At 41.1% G+C, this 20,290-nt stretch overlaps 1 protein-coding gene across 3 annotated transcripts in view; it reads left to right on the forward strand.

Moving 5' to 3' along the window:
• Positions 1–8,937: 8,937 nt before the first annotated feature.
• Positions 8,938–20,290, forward strand: part of TIMELESS (timeless circadian regulator) — a 57,308-nt gene continuing 45,955 nt past the window's right edge. For 2 of the 3 annotated variants that reach the window (XM_063293657.1, XM_063293659.1), the window contains exon 1: positions 10,269–10,372. The gene's annotated coding sequence lies outside the window, so the exon portion shown is untranslated. Of the gene's footprint in view, positions 9,029–10,268; positions 10,373–20,290 lie in introns of those variants that run through there. The other variant, XM_063293658.1, reaches the window with a different exon arrangement.

Raw genomic sequence — 20,290 nt, forward strand, 5'->3', positions numbered from 1 at the left:
TTGCTTTAATCCCTGGTCTGGCAGCATGCTTAGTAATGCAAAGTAATCCTCCACTTGTATCTCATCTTGCTTCCATGGAACTCAAGTTTATTCCTCCATGTCTTTGGCTTGGTTCATCATTCTAAGCCATATTTCAAAAGCACTATTTGTTGCCCAGTGGCTGGTTTCATACATCAACCTATGCTATAAGCCACAGCTGATAAGCCAGAATGGCTGCATTCTAACATCATGCTATACCAAATCTGAAGAAACCGCTTTATGATTTAACACACTGTATGAGCTCAGCCAATGTCATAAGATTCATATGTAAATTGTTGGTCTTCTAAAATATATACATCTTGTCAGGAAATCTGGCATCTTTACTGGAGTATCTGCTTCAGAAGTTCAGCTAAATTGGTTGATAAAAATGATTAAAATTAGAATGATCCTCCAGTTCTTGCTGACATGGCTTTTAGAAAGAGTTAAGGATAGGGGTTTTTTGGCCGAGCAAATTATTAGAGTTATTTTGGAGTGTCAGCATAGATATACTCAGCTAATGAAGCAGGAGGAAGCCAAGATCTGATGGGTGGAGGGGGTGAGTCATTTTGCTTCACTGATGGAACTAAACCCCCTGTGGAAGAGCCTGGAATACTGTGTTTCTGGGCTTCCCTTTCTAGTTGCTGTATGTTGTAAATAGCTAGGTTGACCACGTGATCCAGCAGAACTTCTCTCATACTCTGATGAGCTAGGTGAATTGTTTATTTTATCCGGCATGGTGGTTTTTAGGCTCTTTATCTCTTAACAGCAGTTTCCCCAATCAGATGGGTTGGAATTGCAGTTCTAGAAGTTCCTGGATATCATTAGGCTTATTAAGAACTAAGAGTTGCAATCCCAACAAGTTGGAGGGTGCCAGGTTAGGAAAGGACAACCTGTGAGTACAGAGTGGTTTATTTACTGGGCAGGCAGTTCTAATAGTAGCTGTGATGCAAGAGATTTCACAGACAAACTGGTATTGGAATGGAAACTGGTGACTCATATCTCGAAAGGGGAGGAATGGTGAGTGATGGGGTGCAGATATTTCCTTCTGAAATGATGTGAATGCTTATGAATTCTGCAGTATTCACATTTTTGAGGTAGATCCTATTTTCAGATATATTGCTGTGAACAGTTTTTTTTCAATCTCTCTACTACAACTGTTATTACAAAAATGGTGTGAATTCAAGGTCAGTCAACAGAATCAACTTGGAATCACTCCACCAGGTCCATCATCAGTCCAGCTAAGTTATAAATCAGCACAAACAGGATGAATCTTTCTACTACAATAGAGTCATTTTATTAGGATAGATTTGCACTGCAGTTGAAAACTCTTCCATTCAGATTATTTATATGAGATGACAATTTATTTTTTATGTCTTGCTTTCATTTTTCCTGCTACATGATGCCAAGATTTTCATCTTTTTCAATGAGCAGTTTAACTTTCTGTTTCCAGGTATAAAGAACTCTTTAGCTGTTGTGTTGGAATTTATTTAATTAAATGCTATAATTTATTTTTGCTAATAGCTCTGCATCAGAGAAATCTGGCAACCTGACATGGCATGCAGCAGAAAAGTAATCTGGTATTTTATACATTCAGGTCTAAATCACACCAATCCCTATTCTGTCCAAGGACCTACAGGACTTCAGAATAGAGAGTAATTACTGTAATTCCAAAATCTACATTGAATATAGTGGTGCTTTCTTCCTAATGCAGTTATACTAGGGAATTGTATAGGAAGCTAAATTTATAAATAGATCTATGCAACCTTTCAGTTTCAGAACCACTGTGGATGGCCAACAAAATACGTATTGAATGTTAGCAAAAGGAGAAGATAGTTCCCTCTCTTGTTCCACATGCAAAACCTAACTGGACTGGTAAGTCTTTCTTAAATAGTAGGAAAGGAACCATGTCCTCAATGCACAGAAGGGAACAGGGCGACAACTGTTCAACATTCAACCTGCCCCAACCTGGCAATTGAGAGTGATTGTTTTCATGGCTGTTTGTGGGCTTCAGAAAGAAAATACTATATTAAGATCCTACTTCTTACCTAGCAAGGTTCTTATTATGTCCCTCATGTTTGAGATTGGAAGATAAAAAGCTGCCTCAAAGCCAGGATGACTGAAGTTTATTGCAAAGTGGAGTCAAGTGTATTTTTAAAAGGCATGTAAAGTTTATATTCTGTCCTGAATGCACACATGTGGCTAATAAAAGATAGAATATAAAAAATAGGTAATTTTAATTAAAGTTCAGTGTATTTCCCATTTGATTTATATGCCTAGGAAATGACAAGTCTAATTTTTTATCTCAACCTCCAAGATAAAGCAGCTCAATTTGTAAAATGTTGCTAGGATAAAAATACAATAATTGACAGTGACAAACAAAACATCATTACCTCCATGCTCTGTGTTCAGATAAACTCCTGTAAAGGCTTTCACAAGTATATAATTAAATTAAATCATCCTCTAAAATTAAGCAGCTCAATCTGTAAAATGTTGCTAGATTAAAAATACAGTAATTGACAGTGTCAGACAAAACATCAGTACCTCCATGCTGTGGATCCACACAAACTCCTCTAAAGGCTTTCATAAGTATGTTGTATAATGAAATTAAATGAAGAAAGAGAGAACTAAAGGGAATGAGAAAGGTCCCTTGATGTTCTATTCACATTTACACCAACACTGTCTATATTATTTCTAATGCATCCAATTCTTTATTTATTAATATTGTGAATTCCCATGGAAATATTTATATTTGGCAAATATAAAGCGTGCCTTTACATGAACACATGAGTAGTATTCCCATAATTATTGCCAAGCACTGCACTCCTGGAAGGTGTCTTACACTACTTTATTCTTGTACATTTAACCGTGTCTGCTGGGAGGATGTTAAAATAATTGATTGTACCTTTAAAACAGCCATATGTGTGGGATTAATGAAGCATGCTACATACTGTAAGTTATAAAAGAATACAATCATGTGTATGTGTGTACACACACAGACACGTTTGTATTTTATGTAATGAGAAAGAGATCCATCTGGATTCCTTTCAGTCAGGATTCAGGCCTGGTTATAGTACTGAGGCAGCATTGATCATGCTTCTGGGTGACTTCTGGTGGGCTTGGGATGGATGTAGTACATCCATTCTGACCCTTTTGATCTCCCAGTTGCTTTCAGTGCCATCAATCATTATACATCTGGCCCAGTTTAGGGGGTTGGGAGTGGAAGGCACCACAATATGATGGTTGTACTCCTTTCTCCAGGGCCGATTCCAGCTGGTGAGAGCCTGAGGCCCTTGCTTTGTGGGGTGTGTCAGGACTCTACTCTTTCCTTACTCCTCTTTAACATCGACATGAAGCCACTGGGTGAGGTCATCCATTGGCTGGGGTTGTGGGATCATCGGTGCACTGATGATACCCAGTTGTACATCTCCTCCCTGGGCCAACCAAGTGATGCTGTCAAAGTCCTTTCCCAGTGCCTGGAGGCTATGAGGGTCTAGATCGGGGAGGACAGGCTTCAGCTCAACCCTGGCAAGGCAGAGTCACTGTGGGTTTAAGGCCCCCTGTTCCAGGGATTTTTCCCAGGCATTTGAGTCAGGTTTACTATTGATGGTGAGTGGGGTCATTTTTTATCCTGGGGTGCTGGGGGGTAATGCTTGGTGGGTTTATGTGTTTTAATCCTGTAAACTGCCCAGAGTCACTTGTGTGAGATGGGCAGCTATGTACAGTGAATCAAATCAATCAATCAATCAAGTTTTTTTACTACAAGATGTCCTAACAACCAGGAAACACACTGAGACAATGAACTGGTCTCTAATATTTATTACTAGTACTTAACAGGAATCCTAACAAACTGAAGAAGCGTGGGAAAAACCCAGACATATAACCCCCAAGGGTTAAGGCGGTCCCGATCTGTGTCTCTTTGAATGGCTGAACAATTCCTCAGTGCTACGCATGCGCTTGACAGTCTGGATGGGAGCCCCCTGCTCGCCATCCTTACTCATGACAAAGATGAGAGAAACATGTAACTAAACAAACCACGTAATGACATGTCAAATCATAATGTAGTTTTTTTAGTTACATGTTCAGCCCCTGAATTCTGATATGATGTAGGTCAGAACATTTGGTTCTTTTTGGAATCCATTGAGGTTTTCAAAAGCTAAAGTTCCCTGCCCCCTCTCCTCCAATGAAAAATAAGAACTGACCAAGATAACTGCTACATCTGTTCTAGTGAAGAAGTGTATTTCCCCATCCTCTAAATAACTATGTCTTTAAGGTAGATTATCAGCTTTTATAGGAGATTATCTGATAGCCTCATTTAACTTCTACTGTATATCTATGATCTGCTGGTGGACGTTATGGCTGGAAAATTAATTTTTGTATGTAATATACATTTTGGCCCCCAAACCCGCTTGACTGAAGCACCCCATTATGCCTGTGTGGCAAATGGCCATTTCTACCCTAGAGTCTAGCTAGCATTGTGTCAACATACCAATAACACTTTGTATTGCCATAGCATGGCTGAGTGGCACTGTAAGCCGTTATGGATCACTACCATGAAAACTGCTAATACTTTTTAATTCCTGTAATCACTTCTCTTTCCTTTTATTATGACAGAATAAACCCTGTTCTTTCCGGTTCTTTTTTAGCTACTTGATAATTGGAATACTATATTTTCAAACAGCAAAATACAAATCAAAACAATCAAAACATATAACACTATGATAAGACCATATTAAAGCCATAAAACATACATAGCAGCCGAGTACAAACAATATTCACAGCATGCAACACAACCACTGAAGGGCTATACTCCACAGCTGAAGCCCGGTGACAAAGCCATGTCTTCAGAGCCTTCCGAAAGGCCAGCAGGGTCTGAGCCATTCTATTCTCCAGGGGAATGATGTTCCAAGGGGTGGGTGCCACAACAGAAAAGGCTCTCTTCCTGGGCCTTGTCAGATGATGCTCCTTAGTGGACGGGACCCGAAGCATGCCTCTTTTGCCAGATCTGATGGAATGGGTAGATGTAACTGGGGAGAGGTGGTCCCTCAGATAACCCAGTCCCATGCCATGTAGGGCTTTATAGGTCATTATCAGCACCTTGACTTGAACCCAGAAGCAAACTGGCAACCAAGAGAGCTTGCAGAGTAGAGGTGTAATGTGCGCTGATCGGGGTGTGCACGTAACTGCCCACATGGCTGCATTTTGCACCAACTGCAGCTTCCAGATGCTCTTCAAGGGCAACCCTATGTACAACACATTACAGCAATCCATTTGGGAGGTGACCCAACATGAGTGGCCGAGAGTAGAGCCTCCCTGTACAGGAATGGGCGAAACTGGTGCACAACATGAAGTTCTTCAAATAGGAGTCATGAGTCCAGAGGACCCCCTGGTTGCACCCCATCCAGAACAAGGGGTGGTAAGTCCCCGGAACCAGAAGGTCCTAAAACCCAAAGCCACTCAGTTTTGCTAGGGTTGAGCTGAAACCTGTTTTCCCCATTCAGACCCCCACAGCCCCCAGACACCAAGACAGAATATCAGCAGCATCACTTGTAAAGCTGAGTATCATCAGCATACTGATGATACCTCACCCTATGGTGACAGATAACCTCACCCAGTGGCTTCCTGTAGGTGTTAAACAGAAGCAAAGAGAGTACCAAACCCCACAAAGCAGGGGCTGAGGGTGGGACTTCTCACTCCCAATCATCATCGACTGGAAATGGCCCTGGAGGAAGAAGGAGAACCAGCACAATACAGTGCAACCCACCCCCAATCCCCAGAGCCAACCAGAAGGATACCATGGTCAATGATATTGAAAGCCACTGAGAGGTCAAGAAGAGCAAGGATGGATGCACTACCCCCATCCCAATTACGCCAGAGGTGATTGACAAGCATGATCAGTACTCTTTCAGTCCCATACCCAGGTCTGAAACCTGACTGGAAGGGGTCCAGATAATCTGCCTTATCCAGCATCTTCTGAAGCAGTTATATGACCACCTTCTCAACAACCTTCTTTAAAAAGGTAAGGTTAGATACTGGATGAAAGTCCTCCAGTATGGTTAGGTCTAGCAATGGCTTCTTGAGGACGGGCAACCCAATGCCTCTTTAAGATCCTGCCCATTTCCATACATGATGGTAAACTTCTTTGTCCTTCAGCAACACAGTGTTACCCTCCTTCAAGTTACAATAGCATTTCATTAATTGGTTTTAGCATCCATTTATGAGGATTTTATAGGATTAGAAAGTATTCATGCTTCTAGTGCCTCACGCTGTTGTTGGTAGTCTGTACCTGTCTCCAATGGCTTTGCACCTATCTCGGTGACACTTGTACATGTGCTTAGTTTGAAACCATTCTTGAGGTGCAGCCCACTCACCTATTTTATACTTCAGCAGAAATGGTAGGTGTTTAATGATAGGCATTAAAAATGGTGAGGTTCTCAGGATCATAGGAGATGGGAATTAGTGGCCTTAATGATGGTTGCTTCTTCTTCCAGAATGGCTATCATAGGTGAGGTAGATGGCCCTACTAACATGGAGTCAAGGATTTGAACTGCAAGACCTATCTAGTATTCATACACCCCACCCATGTGAGTGCAAAGAACGGAATATGCTGCTCTAAACTTTCAAATAATGGCTGGGTGCTGGTTCCAGGTTACTGCTGACTTCCAGTTCTCTTCAAACCACAATGAAGTTAGTCCCTCAGTAAGATCTCTGTTGTCTGCCTGGACCTTAGATGGGGGAAATTTGTTATTTATAAAGGTTGAAGCATCCATAAATTATTCAGCCTCCGTATGGATGACACAAGAGCCAGTTTGGTGTAGTGGTTAAGGCACTAGGCTAGAAACTGGGAGACCCTGAGTTCTAGTCCTGCCATAGGAACAAAGCCATTTGGGTGACCTTGGGCCAGCCCCTCCCCCTCAGCTTTTAACTGTATTAACTGTACATTTTATAGAACATGGCAGGTTATTTTTCGATTTGTAGTGGTTAGGCATCAGGCTAGAAAACCGGGAGACCATGAGTTCTAGTCCCCCCTTAGGCACAAAGTCAGCTGGGTGACCCTGAGCCAGTCCCCCTCTCTCAGCCCTGGGAAGGCGGCAAGGGCAAACCACTTCTGAAAACTTGCCAAGAAAACTGCAGGGACTAGTCCAGGCATTTGCCAGGAGTCAAGACTGACTCAAAGGCGCAAATATAATATACAGATGACACACATGCACATGAATGGCCCTGCCCGCTGGACGATTCTGGGCCACTATCAGCCCAACCTATCTCACTGGATTGGTGTTGTGGGAATTAAACGGAGATTAAGATATAAGGTGTCTTTTGCTTCTGGAGAAAAGAAGGGACATAAATCTAAGAAATGAAAGGAGTAACAAAGGAACGCTAAAATAGCAGGGCTTTACCAGAAGATTGGGCAATATTACATCAACTTCTCTAAAGAAAAAAACAACAAATCACCTGCTGATCATACCAACCGGTATGTAGAGACCTGAATACACAGCAAATGCGTTCCATGCAGAGGTCGTTGGGGGCAGGGACCACATAATGTGGAGCAATGTGTAAATGTGGAGTGGGAAGCTCTTTTGCTTAAAATAAATAAATAAATAAAAGAAGCACTTTTTTTCCTTGCAAGAAAAGTCACTGAACACAGGGCTTTTTCTTTAAAAACGTTTTTTTGTTTCAGAAAATAGAACATGAGGGAGTTTACATGCCTACAGTTTCCAGGTCAGCAGTCAGCTCCTTCCCCCCTTTCTTATTCATCCCCCTTCGTTACTCCATCCGTTTTTCTGACTCCGAAAATGCAATTACGTTAAGACACAAAACAGCCAAAGGTTTGGCGTTCCCCCGCAGTCCTCTTTCATCAGGGGGCCTCCCTTGGGGAACCGCCCACTAAACGTAATTAAAGGGAACGGCCCTTCTTTACCCTACAAATTGGGCGCAAAGAGGGCTCTGCCGTGGCAAGCCAGAAGGCGTCTCCCTAGTAAACTTAGCGCAAGGGTTTTCCTGAACTTCTGATTGTTACATATTCCTGTAATAATCAAATACTGTTTGATTCTCTAGGGCCAAGCAAGTTTCTCTGACTGCTGCTTTGCACTGTGACATGATTTGATGGGTGTTAATGTGTCCGGTAAACCGGCTTAGAACCCGGTAGATTGACTGATAGGTTGCAAGGGTAGAAAATACAGTAAGCAAGTATTATAATACAATATGCAAAGCAAACATAAAGGAACGATCAACGGGGTAAGCTTTACCGCTTGGAAGATACGTATGAGCTTCCCGGTCTTCTTGCAATTTTAGCTTGCTCCACCCCCTGAACTGCTTAGTGTAGCTTTCACTTAAAAAGGCAATGCTGCAGCCGAAGTGGAAGAGTGGGGTCAAAAAATACTCGGGCGGCAGGGGTGTGAATTTCATTTTGCCTTACTCTCAGGTAAACGCGTCAGGCACTGCAACCAGAATCCGGAACATGCAGCTTCCCTGCTGAAAACTGCCTAGTTGTGGGCCACTGAAAACATGAAAAGAATGGTTCCCGTAGGCAAACAAAGCGGAATTAATTCAATTGCCCGGATTCTTAGAACATCTTGTACCTGAAACCTAATTTACGGTTCATACCGCGATCCTGCTTGTGATTTAGCGCGTCGAACGAGCCCGGTTATTCTGCTTTGTAAACTATGGTTTAATGTGCTGTGCGACCACTGCAAATTGTGATTTATTCAGCAAAGCGAGGTGAGCGAGCACAGCCGGTCAGCGGGTCTACCTTTCCAGTACTCGGCTTACTGCTGCAAGCCTGCACGGGAAGGGGCAGGGAAGCCGACTGATTTTGACAGACTTGCCTCCGCATGAGCAACGTTTGAGCGAGCCCCGCGGTCGGCATTGACCCTTTAAAGAGCTAGAGATCATTTGAGCGCCATTTCGAGTTTAGGAGGCGGGAATTGCAGTGGAGGACGCCGGGACCGAGTTGCTTCTCCCGCCGCAGCGAAAGCAGGACTCGGGAGCCCCAATGGAGAGGCTCGTAAATTGGGTATATCTGTGCACGGGCGTGAGGGCAGTGACTATCGGAGAGAAAGCCCTAGTGATTTTAATGGGGCTTCTTTCTTCTGAATAATATACATCTCACTGGATTCTGTGGCTGCCACCCAGCGGCCATTTATTCGGGAATGAATGCTATTGAATTCTGAGGAGCTTAACTTCTGATTGAATAGTTTTGGAATCATTTCCTAAGAGCTAAACTTTGTGGGGAACTCTGAAAAATGTTCAGGGTGGGTTTGGTTAGGCGATGACGGTTATGACACCCGAATTATATTTTCTGGGGAGGATGTAGCTCACTGCGTCCGTGTGTACTCCGAAGTAAATCTTCTTGGCTGTCTTTGCAAAACATAGAGGACTGCGTGTTAGCCAAACGCCTCTTAATCTGCTATGTACAGTTCGAGTGGTTCTGAGAAACTGGGTTGAGTAAACCGTGGCTATCCCTAGGTAAGCCTGACGTGTGCAGACTCGGGTTGAATCACGTGCGGAGGATCTGGGCCATTAAGAGAAAGCTGAAATGGAGCATTGAAGGGATCTGTAAAAAAAAGTATGAAGTGGGCTCCTACTTCTGACTTAGATCAATTAAGAGTTGGATCTGTGTCGTTGAAAACTATTAACGTCGTTCCAGTAGGATAAATAGTGGACCCTCTGGCTGGATTTACACAAGCTGCTGTACCTAAAGGGGTTTATAGTTCAGTGTGTCGTGTGAACCCGGCCAGTATAGCTACGCTTGACCAATTCCGGGCCATTAAGTCAACCATGAATCAGGACATTATGCGAACATAGGGAGTGATTTAGTCCATCCCTGGCGCTTGCGGCAGTAAATCGCGTCCAGGTAGGTTGCTTTAACTTCATTAAATCGAAGGGATTCAAGGAGCCCCACGAGGGGCAAAATTGTACCCTTTACACGGTGCATCTGCCCTACTGCCGAAGGTGTTTATAGGATGAGACTTTACAAATGCTGCTAGTGCTTCTTCACCGGTCAAAGCAGTTCAGATGTTACCGTAAAGGAAAGGCGGGTCTTCCACGTGGCTTTATCCGAGTTACGCTTAACCCAGCAAGAGGGAACCTTCTGCCCATTCGCTTTAGCTCCTGCGGCTTTTCATTGGCTGCCGCTCTGCTTGTTAAGTTCTAGGGGCAGAGCGGCGACCGTCTTAAGATGCGAAGCCCCGCCTTCTTCTGTCCTTTGATTCTCCAGTTCCCCAATGGGGTGTTTTGCGGTGTACGGGAAGACGATCTTTAATAGTGCTAAACAATAATAACAGTACTAGTAGCAGGACTCAGCACAGGAAATAAGGTTTCCCATTCAATCGGCAACCATATGCAAGGTGATTCTGAGGTAAGGATGGCACGTTTCTGCTATTGTATAAATTATTATTTGTGGTGCTTCCTGTTGGTCTGGTTTACTGCACCCAAAAAATGTTGGTTCGGGTGCGTAACTGGAATTGTGCGTTAAGTAAGCTATCTAGGAAAAAGATACAATGTATTGCCAAAATGTCATGTTTTGGTTTTAACAAATGTGCAAATATTAGCAATAGTTAATAGTTATCAGTTGAATGCATTTCAGTGGTACATTATTGAAGGAAGTGGATTCCAGTATGTTTTCAAGTAATTTTTTTTTAAAAAATGACCCCAGGTCATCATTTATTATAAAGGGTCTAGGTATCTTTTTCTTTGGATATTGTTTCTTAAATAGAAGGAAGGTGGCTTTCTTGTATTGATAGTTATGGGTATTCTTTGGAAGCACTATAAATCACCATATATATCCAGGATTTTAGCATGTCCATTGTGGTCAGGATTGCTATGTGGAATACAGTTCACAAGCATCGTTGTTTTATGTTGCTGTCTTATATATCCAATGATAAATATTTTGGGTTTTGTTAAAAAAAGTGGAGCAGAAAACTAAAAAATAGCACCGGCATATTTTATTCCTCATAAGCTGCTACTATTTGAATCTACCTCCTTTCCTGCATCACTCAAACTCAAAACATCTCCTCCTGCCATTTCACTCCCTTGAATGCTGCTGACTACACATCTCTCCATAAGTTTATTGTGATTTAAATACACTAAACAACCAGAGTGAAATAGAGTAACTTTTATACTGTTGTCATTCAGTGGATATCTTAAAAATTAAAAACAACATAAAACAGATACTATTAGATCAGTTATTTGTGGATGTTATCTATTGCAGTTCCAAATTGGCAGTCTAAATATATATTTGCTTTAGATTTGTAAAACCTTTGGACTTCATCCTTTAGAGCTCAGACTTCTCATTATTTATAACATTGGAAATGTTTCAGATGTTATATCCTACCCCCACTATTCATAAATCTTTGTATCCCATGAGAACAACAGCACAAATAGTGCTGGTCAGTTTCAATGCAAATCTAGTGCTTTGGAAGAAACTTTAATTGATAACACTATTATTTACCCAGGTTCCCCATAATTAGGGTTTCATGCATTAATTTAGTCTGCTTCATTTTGGCTTGCTGTGTTGTCTGTATGTCCCATTATAGTTCATCGACTAGCCTGTAAGATCCTGTAGTATGTTGTATGAACCCAGCCTCTAAAAGTACATGGAGGGGGTATCACAGAGGCCCTGACTTCTCCACTGTCATTCCAGAACACAGGACACCGAATAATCATTTTTTAAGTTACAGGAGGGCTGTTAGAAATCTGTCCCTAACATTTAAACAGTAATAGCAGTTTAGTAGTGGCACCCATTACCAAGCACAGGAGCTCTCCTTCCGTCACTTTGTGTCTTCAGAGAAAGGCTAGATGGCCATTTGCAAGTGATAAGAACTTAAGTGGAACTTGAGTGTGGTGACTGAATGGACCTAAAGGTTGCATTTTCTTGTCAACAATATGACAATGGTTTGCTGCTCTCTTCTCCAATGTTTTTCCAACTTCCAAGAGCCTTGGTATTTCCTAGTGGTCTCCTGTCCACGAACTAACCATCCATCGGCCTTACTTAGCTTTTTGAGATTAGCTAGGTCCATGAGGTACTGCCACCTGCTGTAGCACAGCCATCTGTCAGGGGTGCTTTAATTTGGATTCTTGCACTGAGCAGGCAGTTGGACCCTACAATGCCAACATTTACTTAGGAGGATGCTTTCCTTAAAACAGGGGGATGCGCTCCAGTTCCTCAACGCTGCACGTGATCTCGCGGTATTAAGTCCCTATGCGGTTTCTTCAGGGCTTGGCACCTGCGGGGCCCGTGTGAGCCTGCTTCCCTTCACCCTTTCCCTCCTTTTCCCGACAGAAGGAACGCGTGATCGCAGTCTAGCGCCCGCCTTGGCCTCTGCTCTGGGCCGGCTGCGCCTCGGCTGTTCGCAGCTGCTCACGTGGGTCTGCCGGCTGCTTCTCTTAGGAGCCGCGCCTTCCTCCTGCGCTCGGCTTGGGGGTGCGCAAAAACACCAATTTGCCTGCGCGGCGGGAAATGGGTTGGGTATTTAGGTCGCGCGATTCGTTTGGGGACGATTTTGGTGGCTCTGGAACCCAGCCCTCACCATGTGAGCGGGCTGAGCTACACGTGGCTTAGAAAAACCGTGGCTGCTTCTGAGGGGCGAGGGTTGAGTAAAGCGAGGGAGGGCTGAATGAGTTGTGGAGAAATGGTTACGATCAGGACAGCTGACTTCTACCCAGTTCTCTACTGTTCCCAGTTTAGGGTGGCCCCCACAGAAACGCATTGCAATGAGGCTGTTAAACTTGGTGGAACCGATAGAGTGAAGCGGAACCCATTACAATTTGGAAACCTTCCATTCTTGCTACCAGCTAGTCATTCTGTACTTTTAAGAAGTGTTTTGTGCCTCCCACCCCCAATCATTCCTATCCCTGACTCCAAACATCTGTCCCGGTCATCCACGGGATTAGCTTTGATGTTGGTCACTGTGTTAAGTCAGAGTCAATTGTCACTTCCTCTTCCACCTTCCCAGCTTCTGGTTTAGAACTTCAGTATTGAAGAGAGAGAGGGAATTCTACTGTAGCAATGTTTATAAAAAAACTGACTGACTGCAGTAATGAGTGTTTGTAAAAGAATTGTTACAGATGTTTTTTTCTGTCTGGTGCCATCCAGATAGTTGGACAACAACTCCCACAGTTCCTAACTAGAATGGCTATTGGTTTGTCATTTGATTTATAAGATTTATGTTGCAACCCATCTTGAAAACACAACTCTGGGTAACTCAACAATAATAAATGCAAAAACAAGAAAACCAGGTGCCTAATCCATCATCTTCAATCCATTATTTATAGCAGGATTCCCCAAAGTGGTCAAGGTCGATGGGACTATCCAAGGGGTCTATAAATAGCTGGCGGTCAAAAAGGGGTGAGCAAATAACTGGGGGACAATAGGTGGTTGATAAATGATGGTTGATTGGAGTCAGTTTATCTTTTAGGTTTCTGTAGAGCTGCATGCCAGTCCCTAGTCCTGAGGGTGAGGTGGATATCAACAGTTTCGGTAAAAAAGGCATGCTAAATCTTTCTCAGATTTTAAACATTACCTATTTTTATGAAGTCATTATCTATTATTGTTATTCATAGTACTGTTAGTTAAAGTAGTATTTATTACATTATTTTCATACATCAACACAGTGTTTCTCAACCTTGGCAACTTTAAGATGTGTGGACTTCACCTTCCAGTCAGGAAAGTCAGGAAAAAAAGCAACAGAGTGGCAGTCTGATGGAGAAGCCAGTGAGTCATGGGATTAATGCTTGACATTTGCTGATTGACTGTTAGCTACAGGAAAAAACATGAAGAACCTTGAAATATACCTTAAAGAACATCTAATGTAATAGGACAGGTTTCCCAAGCCTTTTCAGTGTAGTGGGTGCACTTGGAATTTTAAGAGCATGTTATATGCTCTTGTGGGTAGGACTGTCATTTGTCGTTCACAGATTTGTTGCTGTAGTTGCCTGCTCCAAAATACCCATTTCCTGAAGTTGAAAGAAAAGTGACTTATCTTAAGAATGGAGCACAAGGCAGAGGTGGTGTCTGTTTTCTAAAACTTCAGGACAGTCGTTTGAGCAAACACCCATTTGATGGAAGGGGAAAGAGGTAATTTGGTCAAAACACTGCTGTGTACTTAGAGGTGTTCAGAGGCTGTTGTGGTATGAATGGGATAAAAGAGGCTGAAGTTGAATTCCAGGAAGACGGAGCTGTTATTTATTCATTCAGGCGCTCAGTAGTTCTGTGAGGAATGTGGGGGCAGATATCTCAATAGCAATAATCCCCCCTATAAGCCATTTAGGTTTCAGGAAGGAAATTTTATTAAGATACAGTCCCTTGCCATTCAGAGACACAAGTGAATGAGATTCCCTGCATCCCTCCCTTAAACTCATCACGTCTTCCCGCCTTTCTTTTGAGACTGAATCCTTGCAACTGCTTTCGGTTTTACAACTCAGTTCCCAGGCTGCATTCCTCGGGCTGGTGTTAATTGTAGATAAGGCGATCGCCAAAACAGTTCGGTCCCATCTCCGCTGTGTCTGCTGGCGATGTCTCTGTTCCCAAGCGGCAATCAGTCCACGCCCCTCGTTCCTGCACAGTTCACGACAAAGGAGAAGAACCAGAAACGTTTTGTGGTTTCTGGGACAAGCCTCTGACAAGTTCTGGTGTTGTCTCTTCAGGGAATAGTGCTATCCCCAAAAGAGCAGGTCCATAATTTGGGTGTCCTTCTGGGCTTACAGCTATTGTTTCATGGGCAGGTGGCTAGAATGGCCTTTGTCATGGTTTGCCTAGGCTGTGCCCTAGGGTGGGAGCACCTCACAACAGTACTGTGACTCATGCCCTCATCACCACAAGGCTGGATTACTGCAGTGCACTCTACATAGGGCTGCCCATGAAGACCACCTGGAAGTTTCAATAGTTCAGAATACAGTCTCTGGTTTATTAGCTGGCACCTGCAACCATGAACAGATTAAACCCATGCTCTGAGTCTACACTGGCTTCTGTATAGCTTCCAAGTGCAATTCAAGCTGCTAGTTGTGACCCATGAACCTCTATATAACTTGGCATTGAAGTATCTTCAGGACAGCTTTCTCCAGCCAGAATTGACCTGCTGGACATGTAGGTCTGAGAAAAATTGCTGGCAGTCCCCCATTTCTGCAAGGAGGCTTATAGCTAGCTATTTTGTGGCAGCACCTTTCTTTGAAACAGCTTCTCACGTGAACTGAGGTTGACCCAGTTTTGGCCTTTTGGAAACCATGAAAACAGAGTTGTTCTAGAGGCCCTGGAGTGATTCATGACACCTAGGCTGGCTCTACTACTGTCTTCAGATTTTATAAATATGTAATTTTAACTTTTTACTGTGAGTGTTTTATATATTTTATTATTGTGAACTGTTGAGAGTCTTGGATTGCAGGGGGTAGTAAATTTAGGTCATCTTCCATTCCCATGTTGCAAAGGCAGAAAGGTGGATGTTCAGCAGTATTCAGCCATATAGACAAAATTAACATTAACGGGGTGGGGTGGGGGAGAATCAAGCATAATTTATGTAATGAAATTCATAAACACATGTAAGATACCATCATGTTGAGCAAAGAGGCAATCTTGACAGTGATGGTGATGGAAGTTGGCACTTCGCTGCATACCAACTCCCAATTATTTTGTTTTAATTTGTGTATGATCACAGGACTTTAGGGGCATAAGAAAGGTGCCGCTTTTTATTCTGGTAAATGATGGCATGTATCACACTGAATTGTATAGCAGACAAATTTATAGTTTTTTCATTTGTTTTTTAATACTCTGCAACCAGAGTCCCCCTTTTTGGGGGAGATGGGAGGTGATAGAAATTTGAAAAACAAACAAACCAGACATGACAGTATTAAGAGCGGGTGAGACATAATTTATCAGGTGGCAATTTTAGAACAAAGATAGGCTTCAACATGAAAGAGCTGAAATAAAACTCATCAAGAGATTCAGTTCTTTCCATATTCCCTATATCTTGAATAGGGACAAATATGTATCAGTCATGAATACAAGTACAGCTAAGTCATCTTTATAATTACAGAGGTTTTTTTTTTTAATCCATTCAATCATGTCTGATTCTTAGAGACTGCCTGGACAAATCCCTGCAGTTTTCTTGGCAAGGTTTTTCGGAAGTGGTTTGTTCTTTCCTCCTTCCTGAGGCTGAGAGTGAGTAACGGGCCCAGGGTCACCCAGCTGGCTTTGTGCCCAAGGCAGGACTAGAACTCCCAGTCTCCTGGTTTCTATCCTGATGCCTTAACCGCTACACCACACTGTCTCTCATAATGGTACCCTATATTGCAAGCCCCTCTGGTCTCACTGTGTATAATTTTCACACCCTGAAAAATATGCATGTGTCATGTATTCACTTGTAATTCAAGATTTCTGAGGAGGTATAATCTAGCCCAGAAAAGCTAGATCCACAGACTTACTTCTTTTTGTTAAAAGAGATTAACATAGCTATCTGTTTAGAATGCCAGCAGAAGGCTCTATGCTCTGCTTGCTCAATTCTCTACACAAAAACTTGCATGTTTGAAAGACATAGCACAGTCTATGCTAGCCAATCAGCCTTGCAGTATTCATTCTCAAATTTCCAATCATCAAATGAGGTTAGTTCAGGCTAATTGAATCATGGTTTCAAGGTACACTTTTTGCCCTGAACTGTTAATAATAATTTGTGGGAGAAGGCAAAGTGTTGGTAGTTTAAATGTCCTTGGGACTATAAATAGATTAGGCTTTTAAATCAATTTATTTTTAAGATGTGAAAATGATTTAGTATTTTAAAAATTCAGCATCACAAGGATATTGTGGAACATAATGATATTATAAGTCAAGTAATTGTCACTAGGTTTTTAAACAGCTGTCAACATTTTGAAAGTTAGATTGCTGAATCAGAATGGACAGAACAAGAGTATTTGACTAGAATTTCCGGCTATTTTGATATATGGAAATACTTCACATCTAAACCTTTGATATATGGCAATACCCCACATTTAAAATATGAAATTGAGTTTCCACTCTGCATTTTAAATAGGAAAGGAACCAATTTTTTTGCAGTAGGAAAAATCTTTTTCATTCTGACAGTATCCATGTCAGAATAAAGATTTTAGTGTCCAATCTCATGTATCCTGGTGACAAAGTTCATATGATGTATTTGGCAGTGATTCAGATCATGCATCATGCTAATTATTTTGCTAAGTGATTTTGGCTTAGGGATCTGCATGAGGAAGATTAGCTGTACTGTAATTATTTAGAGCAGCCTTTCTCAACCTTTTGATCCTGGAGGAACTCCTGAAATATTTTTCAGGCCTCGGGGAACCCCTGCACCTTCAGGCTCAACTATAGACCAGAAATTATTATATTTGTTTCATGTATAGGCCTGTACAGTATATATGCATTAACAGTGTTCTTAAGCCAAAAATAAGGAATGAATGTTGCTTCTTTAATGTGAAGTTGCCCAAATTTGAAATAATTTTTAAAATAAATAGTGATCTCCCGGGGAACCCCTAGTGACCTCTTGTGGAGCCCTGGTTGAGAAACCCTGATTTAGAGCATCTTCATGTGGCTCATTTTATTTTTCAGATATCATTGCAATTTACAGGGTCTTAGAGTTCTGTTCTGCAACTATGATATTTGGTGCTTATGCCAAAAAAGTATATTATATATACTTACATAAATATAAAAGTTCAAAGTTCAAAGGATCTAAAAGCATGATCTAAAAGTTAATTGTAAAATATTTTAAAAATTCAAAAGGCTCCAAAAGCTTAACATTCTTTTCAACATTTGTAGAAATTACTTGTCTGTGCTAATTCACATGATTAGTACATATAAAACAGGTGCCTTTTTCTTTTCTAATATATATAAATCTGACTCTTACAACAATAGAAACATTTTGAATTTAATCACTTATTTTACATGTTATGTGCAAAAGGCCAATTTGCACAAGAAAAAAATGCTGGTGATGGTGGAAAATGCAGCTTGTGGTATAGGAAAGGTCCTCAGATCTCCATACAGTGGACTTCAGAAGCGATGGGTAAAATTTTATTTTGGACTTCACCCCTAAACAACAGACAGAGCAGTCGGTACAATTTAATTATGTCATTTGCATCAGTTTAGTCACTTATATAATTACATGATTGATGCAAAAATACATAAAACATGGAATGTAATTGTGCAAATGATGTCAATCATATCAAAAATATAAATTCAGGTTTAGCAGATACCCCTTCCCCCCCAAATGGTCCATTAATTCAAAGTTTTACCGTAGAAAGTAAAGAGCTGTGTAAGTGAGCGATGTCCAGGCCTTGTGAGTTTCTCGCACCTGGTCAAATTGGTCAAATTTGTTTGGACCAAAAAGAAAGCATTTGCTTTACCACTTTATAAGCCTTTCGTTGAGCTTTGCATGTCTCTTCAAAGATCTGGTGCCAGTCTGGAAATGTAGGGAGGGGTTTTTTCTTGACCCATTTTTTTTTTTTTTTTTGTATTTGTCTGGCATTGTTAGTGCAGAGCAGTGTGGACTTCAGTTGAGAATGAGGTTTGTTGTGTAACTCAGTCCTGGGTCTTCTGATAGGTTCTTGACTCTCTCATTCATTTCCAGAGGAGCACTTTTCTCAGAAGCTTGAATGGAACTGGGTTTCCACCGTCTGCACATCACTTGAATTGTCCTTCATGAACACTTGGGGGCTCACAGGAGAATCATGGATCAATGCAGCTGCATTGTTGCGATTGAGGCCAATTACTGCTGAAAAGCATTTTCATCAGGGGTTTTGTTTTCCTCACCTGCCACCAAAGGAAAAATAAGGGCCAGATGTTTTAAGCATTTACTGTGTGTTTACACAATGCTTTTTTTTTTAGTAACTTCTCAGCTTTTCTTTTTTTCTTTTTCTATAATAACTTTATTAACTTTTAAAACAAAGAGATAAAATCTAACAGAAACTGAAAGAGAGAGAACAGAAGTGTAGAAAAAGAAGAAAACAAATAGAAAAAGGAATAACTCCCGACTCCTTTTACAACAGATATAAATAAAACTCTTACTATAAGTTTACAACATAACATCCATTTTTTATATTGGCAACTAATATTATTAATCATCAAATCCATATATCATAATTTCATTCTTTTCTGTTTCATGCAAAAAGTCCAAAAGGGGCTTCTACTTTGCCATTTGACTCAATGTCTTTTCTCTAATCAAAGCTGTCAGTTTCACCATCTCAGTCAACTTAATCAACTTTACCATCCATCCTTCCATTGTAGATAATATCGAATCTCTCCACCTTTGAGTATATAAAAGTCTTGCTGCAGTTACCATATATGAAAACAAAGTTCATATGATTTTTTCCAATTGTTTATCCATCAGTCTCTGGTTTCGATTGTATATTAACCTTTAAATCTTCTGGATTAATATATGTATTTGAGTCCAAATTGTTTTAGCTTTTTTACATGCCTACCAAAGATGATAAAACATCCCTCCTTCTTGTTCACATTTCCAACAAATATTTGAAGTCCCATTATACATTTTAACAATCTTTCCAGTGATAAATACCATGGATACATCATTTTATAAAAATTCTCTTTAAGGTTGTAACAATGTAAATTAGCCCTTTTATCCACATGTCTTTTCATTGTTCCATTTGTATATTATACCCAACGTTTTTATCCCACTTTGTCATACAATCTTTAACTTGTTCATCCTCAGTTTCAAGTCTCAACAAAAGCTTATACATTTTAGCAATACGATGTTCTTCGTTAGTACATAACTCAATTTCAAATCCAGTTTTATCACATTCAGAACCAAAACACTTTTTATCAACTTTAAATCTGTCTGTTAATTGTACACGTGAAAACCATTGGCACCTCTATCCTTCTGATATTAAATCATCTCTCAGCTTTTCTTAATTGTACTCATGTTAATTACCTCTTTCCTCTAAGTTGCAGGTATTGCTTTGGTTTACTTGTTGCTTTTAAGTTTAACTGTATTTAAGAAATACAGTTTCTTGGTGATCTTAAAAACAACGTTATAAGGCAAGGTGATCAGGTTTTTTTTTCTTATATTGAGGGGAAAGTAACCAAGGAGCCTTCATTATGAGCCAGTGTTTTGGTGATTCACAAGCTAGTCTCTTAGTTAACATGCTGTATCAATCTTTCCCAACCTGCCTCCCTCCAAATGTTTCAGAATGACAATTATTCATGGTTTTTAGATTTTTTTTTTAATCTTGGAAAGTAATATGCTGTAGTGCATGTACAGTGGTGCTTTAAAGTTTGTGAACCTTTTTGAATTTTCAATATTTCTGCGTA

This window comes from Candoia aspera, chromosome 2 (genome assembly GCF_035149785.1).
Source record: "Candoia aspera isolate rCanAsp1 chromosome 2, rCanAsp1.hap2, whole genome shotgun sequence".
Taxonomy (NCBI): Eukaryota; Metazoa; Chordata; class Lepidosauria; order Squamata; family Boidae; genus Candoia; species Candoia aspera.